This window comes from Bos indicus x Bos taurus, chromosome 6 (assembly GCF_003369695.1).
Source record: "Bos indicus x Bos taurus breed Angus x Brahman F1 hybrid chromosome 6, Bos_hybrid_MaternalHap_v2.0, whole genome shotgun sequence".
NCBI lineage: Eukaryota > Metazoa > Chordata > Mammalia > Artiodactyla > Bovidae > Bos > Bos indicus x Bos taurus.
Window position 1 is genome coordinate 94,020,991 of NC_040081.1, and position 23,315 is coordinate 94,044,305.

Genomic DNA, 23,315 nt, shown 5'->3' on the forward strand with positions numbered 1-23,315 from the left:
TATTGATCTTATAAAGTTTATTTTCTACTCACCAATGATGTTAATTATATGTCCATTATGTCAAAGATACCAAAAAATGTAAGACAGCAGTAAAGAAAAACTAAAGTAAATATGTTTTTAGGATGTTCCTAAAGATAGCAAAAGATAGCAACAGTAGTAAACCAGGAAAAAAAAATATTTTTTCCATCAACTACTAATGAGAAGAAAAGATAAAACGAGGGAAGGGAGAGAAGTGAGAGTTAGGGAGGGAAGAAATCAGCATTTATCAACAGGAATTATTTTCAAAATAATGTTTTTCTTAGGTAGAGGAAGTTTGTACATCTTTCACTTCAATATTTTGAGATGGATGATTGGGTTAGAAGATAAGTGTCATGTAAAAGTGCTTATTCTTTTTAACAAGGTCATTGACACATTCAGACTTTTAAGATGATATGTGGTTTATTGCTTATGGGGAAATTCATAAAAGTATTTTGACAAAAAATATGGAATAAAATTAAATTCTAATTCGTTGTGCCGTTAAAATTGTCTATGTGCCTTGTTCACCACTCAGTCTTTTCCCATCCATTTGTGGTTGTTCAGCTACTCAGTCGTGTCTGACTCTTTGCCACCCCATGGACTGCAGCACCAGGCCTCTCTGTCCTTCACCATCTCCCGGAGCCTGCTCCAACTCATGTCCATTGAGTCAGTGATGCCATCCAACCATCTCACCCTCTGTCATCCCCTTCTCCTCCTGCCTTCAGTCGTTCCCAATATCAGGGATCTGGGACCGTCCTGACCCAGGGATCAAAGCTGGGTCTCTTATGTCTCCTGCATTGGCAGGCGAGTTCTTACCACTAGTGCCACCTGGGAAGCCTTCTAACTGCATGCTGCTGCTGCTGCTGCTGCTAAGTTGCTACAGTCGTGTCCGACTCTGTGCAACCCCATAGACGGCAACCCACTGTCCCTGTCCCTCTATCCTCTGTCCCTGGGATTCTCCAGGCAAGAACGCTGGAGTGGGTTGCCATTTCCTTCTCCAGTGCATGAAAGTGAAAAGTGAAAGTGAAGTCACTCAGTCGTGCCCAACTCCTAGTGATAGTTTTTACTATTTGCTTTCTTCTAACTTCACTATCATCTGCAGTATCATTTATCACTGCTGTGGCATTTTTCCTCTTGGTGACAGTATAAAGTTAATCCAGAATATAGGATTAACTCCAGTATATATATTAACTCTAGGTTTGGGGCTTCTCTGATAATTGTTGGATGTTTTTAAAAGATAAGTTGACTTACTTCATACTGAGTATTTATATATCTGAAGATAAGGATTAACCTCTTCAGAACACAATTATCTCTGAATTTTAATTCTAATATTAATTGTAGCCCATTCCAGAATCTTTTAACACCAATCAGTAGAAGCCTTCTGCATCTTCAGTCTATAAAACAATATCAAACAGTTGTGTCTTTTACTTGTACAAATGCAGATACCTTAGAAGACATAAGCCTTTTACCTTAGTATATGTTTTTTAAAAAATCAGTATCTAGCTGATATTAATAGCTCAAATCAACTGAGGATTTTAATTGGAAGGTCTTGAAATTTTGGAGGAGAAAGAATTTTAGGGAAGAACAAATTTTATAGAGTACTGAGTTCTCTAGTTATGGTTTAAGAGGAGAAACTAAACAAAAATTGTAAGGAGTAGAGGTGAGAACTTTGACTACTTAATTTTCAACAGAGGTTCTAAAGGTGTCTTAGTGAATAATAAACATTGTGTGTGTGTGTGTTTGTCCAAATAGTGTCCAACTCTTTGTGACCCATGGACTGTAGCCCACTGGGCTCCTCTATCCATGAAATATTCCAGGAAAGAATACTGGAGTGAGTCGCCATTTCCTTCTCCAGGGGATCTTCCCAACCCAAGGACTGAACCCGCACCTCTTGCATCTCCTGCATTGGCAAGTGGTTTCTTTACCACTGTGCCACCTGAGAAGCCCTGGCAGACATTACTGTGTAGTAACATCCCATGTAGATTGTGATGTGCCTATTTATTTCCTTTATACAGTTTACAATTGACTTATTGCTTATTCATTAGTAAAAGCTCTTTGTGGTCTAGGGATAATCCATTCTCATATGTGTTGGAGATGTTTTCAATTATATTATTTATCTTTTGATTCTATTGCTGATATATTTTCTTTAAAGACATTGAAAATATTCACTGTAATAGAACCTCTCAGCTTTTTTCAATATATCTGTGTTATCTTGGGTAAAATGTTCTTGCCTGCTTCATATCTATGTATAGATATAAATAGATATATGTATAGATAGATAAATAGCCTGACAGACATAAATAGGTAAGGAGAGAGAGGCAGAGAATCCTAAAGAAGAGCAGGACTTCCCTGGCAGTCCAGTGGTTAAGACTCTGTGTTTCCAGAACAGAGGGCAAAACAAGGTACAATCCTTGGTCAGGAAACTAAGATCCCACATGCCACATGGTGTGGCCAAAAACAAGAAAAAGGAAGCAAAAATAGAGATCTAGAGTTATGAGTGGAGTAGGAGCAGTGAGAGGGATAGGAATAGATACAGATAAAGAGCTAAGTAGAGGTATTCAGTCCTTAGGAAATTTACTCTTTGTGTAATTTTAGTAGGAGTTTATAGCCAAAATCAGTCATTTATCCACTTATTCTTATGCCCCTGTCATATGGTTTTGTTTACAGCTTTATAATGTTTTATTAACTAATAGGGGAAGTTCTTCCCTCATATTCTTCTTTTTCAAAATTTCTTGTCAATTCGTACACTCTTATATTTCCATATATTTTCAAAAATTATTTGATCAGCTAAAGCAAGCTACCTTGGAGTTTTGACTACAATTTTTTTTAATGTGTATATAGGTTGGAATTGTTTTACATCCTTCTATATAATATTGTCTTTCCCACCAGAAACGTGGTATGCCTTCCTGAATTTTAAACGTTCTTAGTTTCAAATTCTACCTCTTATTATTTAATATTAGGCTCATTAATTTTGTCCTGTAAACATTTTCTCAGTTAAATTTGGCCTAAAAATAGCTTCTTACAGGATTACTAAAAACTCTAAGAAGAAAACATTCGATGTCATTTTAGAAGATAAATTCAATGCCTAGCACTGCAGACCATCTTAGCCCCCTTTTCAAGCAAAAGAGGGAAGTGAAGAAATAGGTATAGGAAGAGCATAATTATAGGCATTTTATAAGCCACTTTCTACACTATCAACAGTATTCATTAGTACCCTATTAATACAGTGTTCAGAAACTGTACTACTTGGAATCTTTAAAATGTGTCACTATATATTTTCAGTCCTTCTTACAAAGAACCTCTAACCTCTGCAAAAAATGAAGCCGTGACTGGGATGCTGAAAAATATTGTTAGTCTTAGGCATGACAGAAATCAATACACCATATAACTTGAAGAAATGGGGAGTACAAGTTCTTAAAACAAAAAAAAACAAACGAATGGCCACCACAACAAGACCCTTTTTTTTTTGGCCCTTTAATCCAATTGGCTGGCTCATGTCCTTATTCCAGGGTTTAGAGTTTTCTCTTCACTCGTACTTACTGTTCTTTATATCCTTTATCTTCCCTCTTAAGGTGAGCTCGTGGTCTTCAGCTTCTCCTTTGGGTCTGGCCAGAATAACTTACACAATTCAAGCATCAAACCTATGCTAACCCGGGGAGCAGGACCCATCTTTAGACCAGACTTGTCCTGTCCTCCAGAGATCCATCAGCAGTCTGATCCTGTGAGTTCAGCTCTCATACCTGGAACTCCTCACTACGGTCCCATCGTCAGGAGAGACTGATGCTAAATAGACCTTTGTTACTGGGGAAATTGTCATTTTCACTATCAGTCAGTAACTAATATCAGCAAAGGAGACATATCTTGCTTATTAAAAGCCCAGCACTGTACCAGATATTACACATATTTAAGGAAACATGTAAAGAAATGGTTTACTAAATTATTCCAATTGAAATTAAAAATATTAAAGAAGGTTAAATCTCGCTTAAGATCATTGAACTAGTTAAGTACTAACATCAAGATTGTGAGTCTGTGTTGCTGCATTTCAGTTACATTATTAAGGGTCTATTCATTAATTTAGGTAAGGATATTTAATAGGACTTTAGCATACTAAGAACTGAGAGGAGATGATATAATCAAATGCCTGCTTTTAAAAAAAGAATTTTTAAAATATTTTTTTAATGGAGACATTTTTTAAGTCTTTATTGATATTGTTACAATATTGTTTTGGGTTTGGGTTTTTTGGCCATGAAGCCTGTGGGATCTAGCTCCCTCACCAGGGATGGAACCCCAACTGTCTGCATTGGAAGGCAAAGTCTTAACCACTGGACTGCCAGGGGGTCCCAATGAAATGCCCACTTCCTGATCTTTAGTTCTGACTCTCCTGTTTCCTTACACTATATCTCCTTCTCAAGATATACCACACATATTAACAAGGTCACTGTTAGCATTATTTGCAAGTTAATTGATAGATGGAGTAAAGATTTTAAGTAACAAAAATGGATTTGTTTAGAATTGGTGAAGAGCATCTATTTTGTGGACTAATGCTATTTTAATAGAACTTTCATCTGGGACACTTGAATAATTGCTGTAGGGTATATTCATTTGCTCTTTAAGCAGATCACAATTTAGAAAGAGATTTTCACTATTGCTTTTTCGCTCTGTTCCTCATATATTTAATCTCTATACACGTAGATCTGATACTGCCTCTTTAAATATATGGCTGCACTTCACTTAGAAGTGTTTATCTGTTTATGGGGATGTTTATCTGTCAGTCAGTCAGCTAGTATTTATTGAGGGCCCACAGAGTATGTGCGTGTTTGTGAACACGAAGCTTGCAGATTATTTAATTTTAAAAAATGGCACTTGTAAATCCTGGCCGACTAACTCTATAATGAGGATAATATTGTTTCCCAAGACCTCTTCTGTGTAAATATTATTGTAACTGAGTCTTTTGGCCTCCAATACATTGATCACACTCATGTGGTATGACTCCTGTGAGAGTGACCTAATGCACGATTGCGTTTTTGTTAATACTCCTAATGTTTACTCTGTAACAGGATCACTCTCTTGCCTAGATTTGTGTTGTGAGCTCATTGAATTGCTTGCTGTAGACATACTCACACTCTGGATATCAGAATGAGAATGAGATCTAGCCTAGAAACATCTATCTGTGATTCTTTATAGCCATGTCATTGGAATAATCATTTAGCCTCACCAGACTTCAGTCTCCTTCTGACGGAAATGTTAATAGTCATCATTATATTCATATTAACAATGAACGACAGACATTTGTTAAATATTTACCATGTTCCATTCTTTGCTAAGAGTTTTAGATTGATTATTTTTAAAGAATTCTTATAATAAACCTCATTTACAAAATCACCATCATCTCCATACTTCATCCTACCCACACCTAACTTAAAACATTTCAGAGGCTTCTCCTTCCTTCAGGATAAAAGCTAAAATCCTTTACCTAGCCTCCATATTTCTATACTTCTCACTGTTTTTCACTCCTGCTGCCTTTCACTCTTTTTCTATCAGCCACACCCAGCTTGCTTGTTTGTTTACTTTCTTTTTTCATCAATTTCTTGAATACAGAGTGTTTACCTTCCTCCCATTGAAGACACACTTAGGAGGAATATTTTCAACACATACAACTAAAGCTCCATGTAGACAAAGCAGCTTCTTAAGTCAACTGGGGAAAGAATCTTACATATGTAGAAAAATCATGGACAAATCACCGCTAAGAGGCAATTCATAAACTAGGAAACGCAAACAGAAGTAAATATTATGCTCAATTTCACTAATTTTTAAGGAAATGCAAACTAAAACAATGAGATGGTATATTTGCCTTTTAGGGGTTCCTAGCATTGATGACCAGAGAAGGAAATGGCACCCCACTCCAGTATTCTTGCCTGGAAAATCCCATGGATGGCAGAACCTGGTAAGCACTGTCCATGGGGTCGCAAAGAGTCGGACACGACTGAGCGACTTCACTTTCCCTTTTCACTCTCATGCATTGGAGAAGGAAATGGCAACCCACTCCAGTGTTCTTGCCTGGAGAATCCCAGGGACGGGGGAATCTGGTGGGCTGCCGTCTGTGGGGTCACACAGAGTCGAACACGACTGAAGTGACTTAGCAGCAGCAGCAGCAGCATTGATGACAAGGAAAGAGAATTCTAATATTCTTCTCATCCACTTTCATACATATATACTAAGATTCCAGCTATGCATCTCACAGCATTGCTTACGTATTATAAGAAAGATCTACACCACTCAGCTAAGCATAATATATGTATATATGAACACAAGAAAGAATCAGCAAATAACAGAATATTGATATATTGCTTCAAAGTATAACTGACATGACAGAGAAACCTATAAAATCAATACAACTCCAGTATTTCACATTTTTTATTATACTGGTGAAATATATAAAACCATATATGCAATAAAGGTAGAAACCAGTAAGTGTCACAACAATTCTGGAGCCAAACACTTGAGATAGTCTGCCCTCTAAAGAGAACTATCATGTTGAATACCACGCGTTTGTCACTTAACAACAAGAGTCTATGATGCAGCTGGTACATTGATATGCCACCTGCAACTGCTTGTCAAAAGCTCTAGTATGTACAGCTTGTAAATAGCATCATTCAGAGTATAATGTACAAAACTTTTATATGGAAGCAGTGAGGGAAAACAACTCACAGCTATTATACTAAGTCAAGATTAATTCAGCCCCATCATTTTTACATTTTTCACTTTGAAATAATTATAGATTCACAAAGAGTTACAAACATAGTGAAGAGGTTCCCATCCACCCAGTTCCTTTGAATGATTACATCTTATGTAACAATAGAAAACATGAAAAACAGAACATTCATTTTGATACAATATGTCTGTACCACTTTATTACAAGTGCCTTTTAAAAAGTGTATTACAGATGCAGATTCTTAGAGCTACCACAAGGTTCCATCACCACAACCATCTTACAAGAGATTTCTTTAGTCACACCCTTCTCCCTCTTCCAGCTCATGTCTAACCCCTGCTGCTAAGTCACTTCAGTCGTGTCCAACTCTGTGACCCCACAGATGGCAGCCTACCAGGCTCCCCCTTCCCTGGGATTCTCCAGGCAAGAACACTGGAGTGGGTTGCCATTTCCTTCTCCAGTGCATGAAAGTGAAAGTGAAGTCGCTCAGTCGTATCCGACTCTTAGCAACCCCATGCAGCCTACCAGGCTCCTCCATCCATGGGATTTTCCAGGCAGGTGCCATTGCCTTCTCCATGTCTAACCCCTAGCAACCTCTAATCTCTTCTCCATCTTTACAATTTTGTCATTGTGATTTACTCAATCACTTTTAACTTTAGTTCCTTGGGCATTTGTAAATGTGCATTTCTAAAGTAATGACATTTTCAAAAGTATTTCAGAACCAAGCATCACAGCTCTCAAACCTTGAGAAGGTGACAATGTTAGGTGAATTTGCCTGAAGCTTATCTAGTTTTGGTAATTTTTAAAACAATAAACTCACTCAAAATGTCAGTTGAAAATGTTGACAGTGGTAACTACTGTACTAACTAGATATACATCCTCTTATTCAGTGACCAAATCTTTTTATCGACAGATATAACTTCCATGATGAATGGATTCTATTATATCTCACTTACTAATCTATTTCCTCCAAAGACTAACCATTTATACATGCAAATCAAACATGTGTTTAGCAACTACTATGCACCTGGTGCATAATAGCTCAGACAGTAAAGAATTCACTCATATTGTAGGATCCCTGGGTTGGGAAGATCCCCTGGAGGAGGGAGGGCATGGCTACCCACTCCATTATTCTTGCTGGAAAATCCCATGGACAGAGGAGCCTGGCGAGCTACAGACCACGAGGTCGCAAACAGTCAATAGGACTGAGTGACTAAGCACAGCACAAGCACCTAATGCTGCTTTAATATTGTAGGAAGAAATGTATAGTCTTGAGGAATCTAAGATACAGATGAAGGTATTTTAAAATGTCCTATTGTTATATTGTATTTCTCTAGCCTCGTTCGTCTAGTCAAGGCTATGGTTTTTCTTGTGGTCATGTATGGATGTGAGAGTTGGACTGTGAAGAAGGCTGAGCGCCGAAGAGTTGATGCTTTTGAACTGTGGTGTTGGAGAAGACTCTTGAGAGTCCCTTGGACTGCAAGGAGATCCAACCAGTCAATTCTAAAGGAGATCAGCCCTGGGATTTCTTTGGAGGGAATGATGCTAAAGCTGAAACTCCAGTACTTTGGCCACCTCATGCAAAGAGTTGACTCATTGGAAAAGACTCTGATGCTGGGAGGGATTGGGGGAAGGAGGAGAAGGGGACAACAGAGGATGAGATGGCTGGATGGCATCACTGACTTGATGGACGTGAGTCTGAGTGAACTCCAGGAGTTGGTGATGGACAGGGAGGCCTGGTGTGCTGCTATTCATGGGGTCGCAAAGAGTTGGACATGACTGAGCTACTGATCTGATCTGATCTGATCTGATTTATGAGCACAAAGTGACCACTTCAAAATTATTGTTATATAACTGCTCATTTTAAATATTACAATGCCATGGTTCCTGAGTGGCTGATAAAATCAAAGGATGCCATGAATGCAAGCAGAAGTCTCTATTTGCTTCTGTTCATTAACTAAAGCTTAGACTATTTGCGTCCTGATTTGGACCAAAGTTCTATTCCAATTATCACTGGATTTGTAGTTCAATTAAACCTTGATAGGCTGATCCAGGGATGCATTCAATCATCCAGCACAGAAAGCTGAACTCATTTTTGCACATTCAGTACCAGATAATCCAGATTTTCTCCATGTTAATAGATATTTGGGCATGGAGAGAAAACTGCATCAATCTGTATTGGCCATATTAGTACAAAGTAACCAGTGCCAGGACTCATTTCCTATGTGTATAAGGAAGTAAGTAACTATGAAACAAATGGGCTACTCAGAACAGAGGCAATATGTTGCTTTTGTAAGTGAAAAATTATACATAATAATGACCGTGGCATATATGTGTTTGCTTTAATTGATGAGTACATTTATGAATTAATGTACATTGTAAGGAAGTTATTGGAAATATTCAGTAAATGAAATGGTATTTTAAGATATTGAGGTATGTTTTGTTGATATTGTTGTTTCTTTTGTATTTGTTTCTGTGTTTTTTTTTCTTCCAAAGATAATCTCTACAAAATAGTAGTTGAAAATATATAATTTATGTTGATAGACAAGCTTTTGATGTCCAGCTCTCATATTTATCACTTGTGTGGCCTTGAACAAGTATTCTCATTTGTAAAATTTAACACTGTTATCTCTGTTTTAGAGTGGTTGTAAGAGTTAATTAGATTTTATTATGAATACTTAGCACAATACCTGGCATGGTATAAGAGTTCAATACATGTTGGTGGCTCTTATTTTACTTATTATTATAAAGAGCACAGACAAATATTTTGAGAAAAGTCTTAAAATTGATCAGAATGTAGCCTCCATTAACAGTCACAATTCTCTTTTTAGAACTTCTGTAATACTAATAATACCAATGAATATCTTAGTTTATTTGAGATCTTAGTAACTCAGTCATGTCCTGCCTGCTCTTTGTGACCTGTTGAACTGTAACCTATCAGGCTTCTCTGTCCAGAAGATTCTCCAGGCAAGAGTACTGGAGTGGGTTGCCATGCCCTTCTCCATTTTCTCCCAATTCCCCAGTAGTTTATCTGAAATTAAAGATAATGGCCAAAGAAAAGCATCCCATTTCACTTTCTCAAAGCCAACTAAAAAAAATAAAGAGGATGGAAAACAGAGGGGGAAACAACTGCAGGAGAATTTAAAAAGCACAGAGAAACCATAGACTATGACTCAGTGCAGTTCAGTTCAGTTGTTCAGCCATGTTCTACTCTTTGCAACCCCATGGACTGCAGCACACCAGGCCTCCCTGTTCATCACCAACTCCTGGAGTTTACTAATGTCCAGTGAGTTGGTGGTGCCATCCAACCATCTCATTGTCTGTCGTCTCCTTCTCCTCCTGACTTCAATCTTTCCCAGCATCAGGGTCTTTTCAAATGAATCAGTTCTTTGCATTAGGTGGCCAAAGTATTGGAGTTTCAGCTTCAACATCAGTCCTTCCAGTGAATATTCAGGACTGATTTCCTTTAGGATGGACTGGATGGATCTCCTTGCAGTTCAAGGGACTCTCAAGAGTCTTCTCCAACACCACAGTTCAAAAGAATCAATTCTTCGGTGCCCAGCTTTCTTTACAGTCCAACTCTCACATCCATACATGACTACTGGAAAAACCATAGCTTTGACTAGACGGACCTTTGTTGGCAAAGTAATGTCTCTGCTTCTTAATATGCTATCTTGGTTGGTCATAACTTTCCTTCCAAGGAGTAAGTGTCTTTTAATTTCATGGCTGCAATCACCATCTGCAATGATTTTGGAGCCCAAAAAAATAAAGTCTGACACTGTTTCTACTGTTTCCCCATCTATTTCCCATGAAGCGATGGGACCGGATGCCATGATTTTCGTTTTCTGAATGTTGAGCCTTAAGCCAACTTTTTCACTCTCTTTTTTCACTTTCATCAAGAGGCTCTTTAGTTCTTCTTCACTTTCTGCCATAAGGATGGTGTCATCTGCATATCTGACGTTATTGATATTTCTCCCAGCAATCTTGATTCCAGCTTGTGCTTCTTCCAGCCCAGCATTTTTCATGATGCACTCTGCATGTAAGTTAAATAAGCAGGGTGACAATATATAGCCTTGACATACTCCTTTTCCTATTTGGAACCAGTCTGTTGTTCCATGTCCAGTTCTAACTGTTGCTTCCTGACCTGCATATAAGTTTCTCAAGAGGCAGATCAGGTGATCTGGTATTCCCATCTCTTGAAGAATTTTCCACAGTTTGTTGTGATCCACACAGTAGATCTTAGACTATGACTGCTGCTGCTGCTGCTAAGTCACTTGAGTCATGTCCGACTCTGTGTGACCCCATAGATGGCAGCCCACCAGGCTGCCCCATCCCTGGGATTCTCCAGGCAAGAACACTGGAGTGGGTTTCCATTTCCTTCTCCAATGCATGAAAGTGAAAAGTGAAGGTGAAGTTGCTCAGTCGTGTCTGACCCTCAGCAACCTCATGGACTGCAGCCTTCCAGACTCCTCTGTTCATGGGATTTTCCAGGCAAGAGTACTGGAGTGGGGTGCCATTGCCTTCTCTGAGATTATGACTAAGAGATATCAAATCCAATGGAATTAATAGCAAATTTAAAAGGTTTCTGAAAGGATGTTGACAGCTACTGACCTTTCATATGCAGTCTCCCTATAATTAGCCAGGCCTGAAGAGCTCAAACCATGACCATACTTGCAGTAAGAATTAAGAGACTGAACAAGTACAAGCTTCATCATAGCCCTTTTCATACTAGAGAAACAGAAAGAAAAGGCAGAATGAAGAATCAAGGAAACACCATGGTAGCCTCAGCAGAAGCAGATTGCAAGTATAGAAGGAGAGGCTATGGGTGGCCGCCAACGGACTACTAGGCACTTAAATAAAGGCTATTATGTATTGAATTCATATCTTGAAGTTCTAATTCCCAATCTGACTACATTTGAAGATAGAACCTTTAGTGAGGTAATTAAAGTTAAATGAAATTATAAGGGTGGGATCCTAAGACTGTTGTCCTTATAAAAAGAGGGACACAAAGGATGTTCATGCACAAACAGTAGGCATACAGTGAGAAGATAGGTATCTGCAAATCCCAAGAGAAAGGTATTGGTAGAAATCAAACCTGCTTACACTTTGATGGATTTCTATTCCCCAGAGTTGTGAGAAATGGATTTCTGTTAAGTCACCCAATCTATGATATTCTGTTACATTCTCAATAACCAAATTTGGAACAATTGGAGTAAAAAAATAATGACAATGTTTAATTAAAATCTGTAGAATAAAATAAATATCCATAAGTCTTATTAATATAAATAAGTAATTGAGTAAATAAATGAAGTAGAAACTCTTTTTTACAAAGAGTTTCAATTAATAAATGTAGAAGTACTGAGGGGAATGTAGAATTATCGTTAGGTAAACACCACAGTTATAATTGAATCAAGCAAAATCCACCCATGGATAAAGAAGGCCATGGATGAAAGTTTGAGAAGAAATGGAATATTTGCATAACCTCAAATATCTCTCCCAAGATATTTATCAGTTTCCAAGGGAACATAGTAAACCTAGAACATAGTAAACATTGGAAAAACCTAGCAAACACCACATAAGCCGTGTGACTGAAGTTTATAGCACTAGCTATAATGCATACATTATAAAAATAATTTTCCCCTTGGTATACTGCAGTGAAAGGATACATCACTTCTGCAGTTTTCTTGCCAAAATGTAAAACCTCATTCTAATCATGAGAAAACATCAGAATTACAAAATAACTAACCATGAGATGAAAAGTACCAAGTCACAATAGAAGTGGAAAGACTCAGGAACTGTCACAGCTTAGAGAAGATGAAGGATGCAGCAACTACATGTAACTTGGGATCCTAACTGGATTATGAAAGTGAAAAGGAGTATAACGGGGAAACTAATATTTGAATGAGTCTTTAGTTCAGCTGATAAGAGCTTGCTAATGTTAATTTCCCGGTTTGATCATTGAACTATGGTTTAACATCATGGGAATCTGAAATGCACTGACATCCTCAAGGATGGTGTTGGTTTGATCACTAAGTCATGTCCGAGTCTTTTGAGACACCATGGACGGTAGCCTGCCAGGCTCCTCTGTCCATGGGATTCTCAAGGCATGAATACTGGAGTGGATTGCCATTTCCTTCTCTAGGGAGTCTTCCTGACCCAGGGATCAAACCTAAGTCTCCTGCATTGCAGGCAGATTCTTTACCAATTGAGCCACCAGAAATCTAAGTGGAGGGTGTGTATGAATTCTTTGTATTAGATTTGCAACTTTTCTGTAAGTTTAAAGTTATTTCAAAATAAAAAGGTTTTATTATAGAACAATAGGTAGATGTATTTCTAGACATTTATCTTTGAAGTTCAATAAAATAACACAGTCACTTCCTTAACAACTAATCTCTCACAATTCTACTGTAAAGACATGCTATTATTCTCAAAATAAAATCATACATAGATATATATTATATATTCACTTGCTAGGTTTAAAGGTACTAACCAAAAGCAATGTTAAAAATACCATCTTGTTTTTCTAAAACTGAAAGAAGTTACCATACTTATCTCATGCTTTTTCCTATCAAAGAGAAGATTTACTATGAAACTTGAAAAAAAGTAACTATTTTATGTTACTTTAGAACAAAGAAATAATTAGCTATCTTTTAAAAGAGCAAAATTCTTGCCCAGAAATAAAAGAAAAATTGCCCCAATAAACCCTTTATTGAAAATGTATCCTATACAGCCTCATAAATGCATGTAAACTTATACCAATCAGGATTTTTCCAATGGGATACTCTGAACCTAATGAAGAATGAAGTAGATCTGTACATTTTAAAATCAAAATCCATTGTAAAATAAAAAACAAGTCACAGTAGTGAGTATTTTACATTGCAATCTGTACTTTAAAACCTCTATAACTTATATCTGAATCTTATAAAATATCTATAACTTATAAGTTAATCTTCATAACTTATATAAGATATATATATATATATATATATATATATATATATATAGTTTTTTGGGGGGGTGACAGTTTTCTCAAAGAATCCCCAAGAAAATTTCGATAGTGGATGTTTCTAGAGAGTAGAGCTAGGGGATGGAGTCATTTTTTATATACTGCATTGCAGGAGACCCAGGTTTAATCCCTGGATGCAGAAAGTGCCTTGGAGAGGTAAATGGCAACCCACTCCAGTATTCTTGCCTGGAAAATCCCATGAACAGAAGAGACTGTCAAGCTACAGTCCATGGGGTTGCAAAGAGTCAGACACAACTGAGCATACATTAATTGAAAAGGTCTTTGCTGTTTCACAATAGGAATGTAAAAAAAATGATTTTGGTAACCAGAAATAAAGTTGAACAGTGTGTATCATGGGATATAAATGTATCATGGAATATAATATAATGTGGTCACCATGACTTAATTTGATTAGTTTGGGATCCTAGCTTAAAACAAAATGTGTTGGAATCAAACTTCAGTGAAGCTTAGAAGAAAGCTGAAATCTGGTTGGCAGATAGTAGTCACTCATTCACCTATTCAATAAATACTTATTGAGTACCTACTGTATTACAAGCTTTTCTACAAGAGGAAACACTGCAAAACACAAGTACCTGTTGCCATGTAGATTACACTCTAGTGGAGGGAGGATGTTTTCATAGGAAAGAAACATAAAATTATTTTATATAATGTTAAGCACTCTGAAGAAAATAAAACAAGGTTCTAGGTTAAACAGTATGGTCAGGAAAGACCTCTTGAATTGAGTGACTTTTGAATTGAGATATGAAAATATGGAGGAGTATTCCCAGGAAAGTAATCAGCTAGTGATAATGGCCCTACAAACGAGTTAAAGGGATCTAACTTGATGAAGGAATCAGAAGGCCACTGTGACTAGAATTTAGGTAGAGGAAAGCTGGGTAAAAAAGAGAAAAAAAATAAAATGCCTTTATCCAATTGACGTCTGTGACTTGATTTTAGTTATATTTGAATAAAAATATTTATTGTATTTATTCTTATCTATGGAGAAGGCAATGGCACCCCACTCCAGTACTCTTGCCTGGAAAATCCCATGGATGGAGGAGCCTGGCGGGCTGCAGTCCATGGGGTCGCTAAGATTTGGACACGACTGAGCGACTTCACTTTCACTTTTCACTTTCATGCATTGGAGAAGGAAAGGGCAACCCACTCCAGTGTTCTTGCCTGGAGAATCCCAGGGACGGGGGCGCCTGGTGGGCTGCCGTCTATGGGGTCACACAGAGTCGGACATGACTGAAGCAACTTAGCAGCAGCAGCATGAATCGTTATGGGCTTTCCTGATGATCCAGCAGGTAAAGAATCTGCCTTCAGTGAAGGAGACACAGGAGATGCGAGTGCAATGTCTGGGTCAGGAACATCCCTCGAAGGAGGAAATGGCAACACACTCCAGTATTCTTGCCTGGAAAATCCCCTGGACCAAGGAGCCTGGTGGGCTACAATCCAAAGGGTAGCAAAGAGTCAGACACAACTGAGCACAATACCATTCATTCATTCATTCATTCATTCATGTTTGTTCTCCTTTAAAAGTATAAAGCTGAAGTTACTGTGGATATTCTTAATATGCTTTGGGGAATTCACCTGTTAGTCACTGAGAAAGATGGTTTTGCATAATTGCAGTACATCTCTATTCAGGTATGAAGAAAGCTATATATATGAGTGGAAAGTCATTAAAACAACCCATTAGAGGATCTGGGAAACTGATGGAACTGGGAGATCCATTGGCAAGATGAACTGCCAACAGAGTAGGGTAGGTTCTGCTTGGACTACAGTTCTCTTCTTGAAGGAGTGTTTTCTTATAAGTTGAAATTTATGAGATGTATGTGTCAACAAGGCTCTGGCTGCATCCCTCTAAAAGCTGAATACTTGAAAGATAGCCTAGGAATAGTATCAATGTGAATGTAGCGTTTGCCAACTTAAATCTCACCATTGAATAAACAGATGGAGAGAAAAATTATTGAACGGTATAAATGTCACCTTCACTTTTTAGATACAAGCAAAGAAATGTGTGCCTGCTTGCTTAGAAGATTTTTGCTGGACAGATGTATGCTCAGATCCAGCCTATTTATTAGAGAACAGTCTCAGCTCTCATTTTCAATTTTAATCACTGTGTCAATTTTAAAAGGGCAGTTCTCATTATATAAACATTTGGAAGTTATAAAGCTGAAAGGTCAGGGTGTAGACAAGGCAAAGATAACATGCCACCAGCTGGCATACACTTCCATGTGCAAAACTTTTCTCCCAGTAAGCTCAACCCTCAGATATGAATGTCCTAGAACATAGGAATCATTGCCTACCAGTTTCTATTTCTCCAGCAACATGATTTTACTTGTATATGGAGAATTACATGTATCTCTCTATCCAAGGATTATGGAAAATGGAATTCTGCAATTAAACTTCATAACAATTTCACAGTTTGATTCAGTCAAACATCTTTATGTAGAATAATAATCATAATTGTCACTGTTTCAGTCATTTTGGTCTCTCAGTCATGTCCAACTCTTTGAGACCACATGGACTGGAGCATGCCAGGCTTCCCTGTCCATCACCAACTCCCAGAGCTTTCTCAAACTCATGTCTATTGAGTTGGTGATGCCATCCAACTGTCTAATCCTCTGTCATCCCCTTCTCCTCCTGCCTTCAATCTTTCCCAATATCAGGATATTTTCCAATGAGTCAGTTCTTCGCATCAGGTGGCCAAAACATTGGAGCTTCTGCTTCAGCATCAGTCCTTCCAATAAATAGTCAGGACTTATTTCCTTTAGGATGGACTGGTTGGATCTCTTTGCAATCCAAGGGACTCTCAAGAGTCTTATCCAACACCACAGTTAAAAAGCATCAATTCTTCGGTGCTCAGCTTTCTTTATAGTCCAACTCTCACATCTATATATAACTACTGGAAAAAACAACTTTGACAACGGACATTTGTCAGTAGTTTATTTAGCAACAATTACATAACAATCGTTCTGTCTGTGTTATCTCATTTAATTCCTGCCACATCTCTGTGAGGTGGGTATTTTCATCATCAACATACAGAAATAGAAATTAAAATTTACAGAGATTAACCAATTTTCTCAGCTATTGTACAACATGTGTGTGGTAGATCTAATACTTTAGCCCAGGCTTTTGCAACTTCAACTCGATGACATTAGCCTCTGTACTACTTCATCCCCTTTAATAAGTACCACTTAGCTGAGGGTTTTATTCAAGATGCAGTAACATTTGTATTATAGGACTCAAGAAATCCTAAAATACCCAAAGCACAAAGGAAGCATCACAAATCTTTGACATCTCATTTACCTAAAAGGTATAATGTAACCTGAGAACTTCAAAATGTACTGGCTGGACTCTTAAATATAGCAGAATGAAGTTTATTTTTTTTTTCTAATTTCTTTTTTTAATTCATGAAAAATAATAAATATTTAAAACACATAAAATCTGAAAATAAAAGCACACTTGCAAATTTCTATAATATCTGGACCAAAATGTAGAAGAAAAATGAGATTTGATCAATTTTTTAATAATTTTCTTAAAGTTAAGCAGCATTATGGCAAGTGACCTATACAAATATCTCTCGTTGATAGACACAAGAACCATGGGTGTATGTGTATTACATGATGAAATGGATGAGACCCTGTTAGAGCCCTTGTGTGAGAGCAAGGAATGTAAAGGGAAGTGAAACTAGAGGAGCAAGTGTGTTGATTAAGTATTTGTATGAACATCATGCTTGCCTGGGGAGCCACTAGTGGGTAAAACAGGATCAAGGAGAAAAAGCATAAAGTGGTTGTCTGGTAGCAACACAGAGAGCTATGACCTAAAGACTTCCTCAACAACCCTCTTAAACACTAACAACAACAATAACAGTGACAAGAAAGTTGTCCCTAGGGCAAGGAAATAGCAAATTATTGAGTATATTTGCAATAGTAATTCTATGAAGAAGCTGACTGGTTTATTTCACTACCTCCATTTATCCCCACATGATTCTTTAACAAACAATTAGCTTCATTCAAAGTAATAATAAGAAAAGCTATTAAGTTTAATTAGGTCCCATTTGTTTATTTTTGCTTATGTTTCCTTTGCCTCAGAGACAGATCCAAGGAAATATTGGTATGATTTATATCAGAGTATTCTGCATAGCAAAGGAAACTATCATCAAAATGATGATGTCTAACTTACTGAAGGGAAAAAATATTTGCACATCATGTCAACATTTGATATTAAAATTAAACATTAAATATTATAGTTAATATTCATATGGGGGTAATATTAAAATATTTGTGGTTTCTAAAACACAATATAAAAAATAGTAACCTTATTTAAAAATGAGAAGACCTGAACAATCTTCCAAAGAAGACATACAGATTGTCAATAGGCACATGAAAAGATGCTCAACATTGCTAATCATCAGAGAAATGCAAATCAAATCCACAGTGAGATATCACCTCACACCAGTCAGAATGGCTATCATCAAAAAGTCTACAAATAACAAATGTTTACACGGATGTGGAGAAAAGGGAACTCTGGTACACTGTTGGTAGGAATGTAAATTGATGCAATCAGTGTGGAACAGTATGGAGGCTCTTTATAAAACTAAAATTAGAACTACACTGTGATCCAGCAATTCCACACCTAGGTGTATGTCTGGAGAAAATGAAAACACTAATTCAAAAGATAAATGCACCCCAATTTTCACAGCAGCATTATTTACAACAGCCAAGATATGAAAGCAACTTGAGTCCACCAACAGATGAATGGATAAAAATCTTGTGGGTATGTTTGTGTATATATATATATATATATATATATATATATATATATATATATATATATGTAATGCATACATACACACACAATAGAATACTTCTCAGCCAAAAAAAGAAGGAAATTTTGCCAATTGCACCAACATTGATGGACCTGGGGGGTATTATGCCTAGTGAAATGTCAGAGAAAGGCAAATACTCTATATTATTAGGTATATGTGGAATCTAAAAAAATAAAACAACTGAATGACTATAACAAAACAGAAACTGCCTTACAGATATAGAGAACAGACTAACAATTACAAGTAGGGAAAGGGAAGGCAGGAAGGGCATCATAAAGGCAGAAAAAGTATTTGAATAATAGACATCTAGAAATAGATACAGTAAAACATGTAGAAGACCTTCACACCAAAAAAGGAGTAAGAGGAATTAAAGAAGATTTAATATATGCGAGGCTATTCCATGATGAAGGTGTGGAAGATTCAGTATTGTAAAAATATCTATTTGATCCATCAGATCAGATCAGATCAGTCACTCAGTCGTGTCCTACTCTTTGCTACCCCATGAATCGCAGCACGCTAGGCCTCCCTGTCCATCACCAGCTCCTGGAGTTCACTCATATTCACGTCCATCTAGTCGGTGATGCCATCCAGCCATCTCATCCTCTGTCGTCCCCTTCTCCTCCTGCCCCCAATCCCTCCCAGCATCAGAGTCTTTTCCAATGAGTCAACTCTTCGCATGAGGTGGCCAGAGTACTGGAGTTTCAGCTTTAGCATCATTCCTTCCAAAGAAATCCCAGGGCTGGGTCTCCTTCAGAATGGACTGGTTGGATCTCCTTGCAGTCGAAGAGACTCTCAAGAGTCTTCTCCAACACCACAGTTCAAAAGCATCAATTCAATTTTTTTACTCAAAAAAAAAAAAAAAAAAGCATCAATTCTTCGGTGCTCAGCCTTCTTCACAGTCCAACTTTCACATCCATACATGACCACAGGAAAAACCATAGCCTTGACTAGACGGACCTTTGTTGGCAAAGTAATGTCTCTGCTTTTGAATAAGCTATCTAGGTTGGTCATAACTTTCCTTCCAAGGAGCAAGCGTCTTTTAATTTCATGGCTGCAGTCACCATCTGCAGTGATTTTGGAGCCCAGAAAAATAAAGTCTGACACTGTTTCCACTGTTTCCCCATCTATTTCCCATGAAGTGGTGGGACCAGATGCCATGATCTTCATTTTCTGAATGTTGAGCTTAAGCCAACTTTTTCACTCTCCACTTTCACTTTCATCAAAAGGCTTTTTAGTTCCTCTTCACTTTCTGCCATAAGGGTGGTGTCATCTGCATATCTGAGGTTATTGATATTTCTCCCAGCAATTTTGATTCCAGCTTGTGTTTCTTCCAGTCTAGCGTTTCTCATGATGTACTCTGCATATAAGTTAAATAAACAGGGTGACAATATACAGCCTTGACGACTCCTTTTCCTATTTGGAACCAGTCTGTTGTTCCATGTCCAGTTCTAACTGTTGCTTCCTGACCTGCATACAAATTTCTCAAGGGGCAGATCAGGTGGTCTGGTATTCCCATCTCTTTCAGAATTTTCTACAGTTTATTGTGATCCACAGAGTCAAAGGCTTTGGCATAGTCAATAAAGCAGAAATAGATGTTTTTCTGGAACTCTCTTGCTTTTTCCATGATCCAGCAGATGTTGGCAATTTGATCTCTGGTTCCTCTGCCTTTTCTAAAACCAGCTTGAACATCAGGAAGTTCACGGTTCACATATTGCTGAAGCCTGGCTTGGAGAATTTTGAGCATTACTTTACTAGCGTGTGAGATGAGTACAATTGTGTGGTAGTTTGATCCCTAGATTTAATTTCTTGAACTGAGTGAAAATTGACAAGATGGTGATAAAATAGTTAAGGAAATTTAAAGGCCCAAGAATAGCCAAAGCATTCTTGAAGAAGAACAAAGCTGAAAGTTGCAGTGCTATATATCAAGATACAGTACAAAGCTCTAATAATTAGGAAAATATGATAATAAGACAAGGAAGAGGAAACAGATCAATGAAACAGAATTGAAAGTACAGAAAGCATCATTTCATTTTATGATCTGGATGTCTATTTAATGCATTGCTGAAAAGATGCTTTTTCAATAAATGTGCTAGAAAATTGAATGTTTTTATTAAAAAGTGAATAATGACCACAACATCATTTATACACAGAAAATATAGTCAAAAGCTAACTGTTGAAACAATGCAGATGACTTTGGAAAACATCTTCATGACATTATTTCCTAGGGCAGGCAAATAAACACAAAAAGTATTAACCATAAAGAAAAAGTAATAAATTAGACTATATCATAATTAAAAACTTCTTTCCATGAAAAGACACCATTGAAAGAGTAAAAACAGTAAAATATATTTGAAATATATATATATTAAACAAATAATTACTATCCAGAATATATAAAGAACATCAAAAAATCAATATGAAAAATGTGTACAATGGAATACAGTAGAAGGGGAAATATGCAAAATACTTGGAGACACTTTACAAAAGAGAACATCCAAGTGGCCAATAAACATACAAACTGCATTCAATTCTCAATAACATTCAAGTTATAAATATAATGTAATTAACTTTACATCCACTAGGATGGCTAAAATATGAAAGACTTTTTTATGGAGCAGTTGGAGCTACCATTGCTGATGAGACTGTAAATTTATATAAGAACATTGGAAATTTGTTTGATGAAATTGACTAAAACTGAGCATACGTGCACCATATGACCTAGTAATCGCAGTCCTAGGTATCAGTTCAGTTCAGTCGCTCAGTCGTGTCCGACTCTTTGCAACCCCATGAATCGCAGCACACCAGGCCTCCCTGTCCATCATCAACTCCCGGAGATCACTCAGACTCACGTCCATCGAGTCAGTGATGCCATCCAGCCATCTCATCCTCTGTCGTCCGCTTCTCCTCCTGCCCCCAATCCCTCCCAGCATCAGAGTCTTTTCCAATGAGTTAACTCTTCGCATGAGGTAGCCAAAGTACTGGAGTTTCAGCTTTAGCATCATTCCTTCCAAAGAAATCCCAGGACTGATCTCCTTCAGAATGGACTGGTTGGATCTCCTTACAGTCTAAGGGACTCTCAAGAGTCTTCTCCAACACCACAGTTCAAAAGTATCAATTCTTTGGCGCTCAGCTTTCTTCACAGTCCAACTCTCACATCCATACATGACCACAGGAAAAACCATAGCCTTGACTAGACGGACCTTTGTTGGCAAAGTAATGTCTCTGCTTTTGAATATGCTATCTAGGTTGGTCATAACTTTCCTTCCGAGGAGTAAGCATCTTTTAATTTCATGGCTGCAGTCACCATTTGCAGTGATTTTGGAGCCACAAAAAATAAAGTCCTAGGTATAAACCCAAGCAAAAGGTATGAATCTAGTGTTTACCAAAAGACACATGCAACCATGTTTGTGACATCTCTCTATATAATAACCCCATCAACTAATGTCCATCTATTGTAGGATGGGTAGATAAATCATGGTGCATTCATACAATGGAAAACTAAATAAGAATGAACAATCCATAGCCTTAAGAATGAGAAAGATGAATCCCACAAACAAAATACTGAACAAAATAAGCCAGTTACAAACGACTATCTAGTGTATGATTCAACTTATACTCAATTCAATCCAGGGAACTACCTAAGGTTTAAAAGTGAGGGTAGTGGTTATGCTTGACACCATGGAGGAGAGGATGGAAGGGGACAGATGTCAGTCTGAGTCCTCTAAGAAGCAGGTGCTCAGACAGATTAAGACAGCAATAAATTTCTTAACAAGTAACAGTTGAAAAATACAAGTGGGTGAAAGCCTTATTGAGAAATGACTGTCTCTATACCCTCTGCTGCTCTGACATCTGTGCAAGAAAACAAAATGGAGCAAAAAAATCCTCCAAGTATAACACAGGCTAGAGAAAGTCTCAGCCAATCCAATGGGAAGTTCCACAAAATGATTGTCAAATACAGGAGTTCTATCATTACACTGGGGCTTCCCTGATGGCTCAGACAGTAAAGAATCTGCCTGCAGTGCAAGAGACACAGGTTTGACCCCTGGGTCAGGAAGATTCCCTGGAAAAAGAAATGGCTACCCACACCAGTATTCTTGCCTGGAAAATTCCAGGGACAGAGGAGCCTGGAGGGTTACAGTCCATGGGATAGCAAAAGAGTTGGGCATGACTGAGCAACTAACACTTTCACTTTCATCAATACATTGGCTAGAAGTGGTCAGGCTGTAACAACCCCCTGGACTTGTTTACTAGCCGAGGTTGCCCTAGAAGACCTGAGCCTCAGTGGCCACATGAAAGAGCTGCAGCTCAGGGCAGTCAGCTTGTTGACACTGCAGGCGGCTGAAAAGCAAGTCTTTTCTCGAGGACAGACATTGGCCACACCTCCACGGCTGCCAGGGCAGAAGAGTAGCTTCTGAGCTGCTAAAAATGTCTCTTTTCTTTACTCCAATTCAGTTTATTCCTCAAATGAGGTCACTTTGTGAAAATGGTTTGAGCTGTGCACTCATGATTTGTGTATTGTCTTAGCATATTGTGCTTTAATAAAAGAATTTACCTAAAAAAATCACTCTAATCTTTTAATGTTTGTCATAATATTTTATTTTTGCTTGGGCTAGTTCTGGCTTATGGCCTGTGGTTTTGTTCAGCCCCAGATCTAAGAATGGTTTTTAAATATATAAAAGGTTGTAAAACATGCCCTCCTTCCCCTATAAACACACACAAGGATATGTGTGAGAGAACACGTGTGGCTCACA